Here is a 910-nt window from a genome sequence, read left to right as displayed (position 1 = left end):
GGGGGGCGGAGGCCGGCCTCCGCGCCGTCGCCGGGCGCCCTCTGCCCTCCCCTCTCGCCCCGGCCCCGGATCTTAAAGGGGCCGCGCGGCCTCCGATCCCGCGCCTGGAACCCCACCTCCAGGAAGCCCTCCGGGCCCCAGCGCTCCGCCCCACCCGGAGACCGCCCCCCCAGTCTCATCTTACAGACGCGGAGGGTCCAGTCGTCCGGGTCCCGAGCGCAAGCGTCCTCTCTCCACCGGCCTGGCAGGAGCTGCCCCCCACCCCACCCCACCCCCGGCAGTCTTTGTTCATGCGGGGCCTGCCGCGGGCGGCTTCTCTAGCCCGGGGCGGGCACGAGCGCACCCCGCGAGCCCGGCCCAGGCGGCGCTTTACCTTAGGCATCCGCGCGTCCCCTCTCCACGAGCCCTGGCGGTGGGAGCCTGGGTCTGCATTTTACGGGGTGGGGGGTGGAGTGGGAAGCTCAGAGGCGAGAAGGTGTGCCTCTGGTCACACATCTGAACTCTGGTGGGAGGTGGTGGCCCCCTGGGCAGCACTGTACCCCCAGCCTTTGTCGCTTCCAATTAAAAGTCCACCTTAAGCGGCGCTCTCGGGACCCGCCCTCGCAGGGTGCCCCCCAGCCCGGTAAAGACAGTTGAGGGTCCGCCCCAGCCGACCTCTGTTGGAACACGAGCCCTCGGCCGCTTGGACTCTGGTTGTCCAGAGCGGGAGCAAACATAGGTAATTACACCTCGGGCGGTGTCTGCCGGAAACACCCCGGAGCGCCGAGGGGAGCGTCCGGGAGGCCACCCCAGGATGGACAGACAGCGACTGGAGGCCACGGAGGCGCAGGGACCCCCGCAGGCTGCGAAGACCTCGTCCTTCCGCCGGCTCGGGGCAGCCGCAGGGCGGGGTGGGGGGCATGTTTCGGGC

Source organism: Bison bison, unplaced genomic scaffold, assembly GCF_000754665.1.
Source record: "Bison bison bison isolate TAMUID 2011002044 unplaced genomic scaffold, Bison_UMD1.0 scf7180017864080, whole genome shotgun sequence".
Classification (NCBI taxonomy): Eukaryota; Metazoa; Chordata; class Mammalia; order Artiodactyla; family Bovidae; genus Bison; species Bison bison.
Note: the sequence above shows the minus strand (reverse complement) of the source record.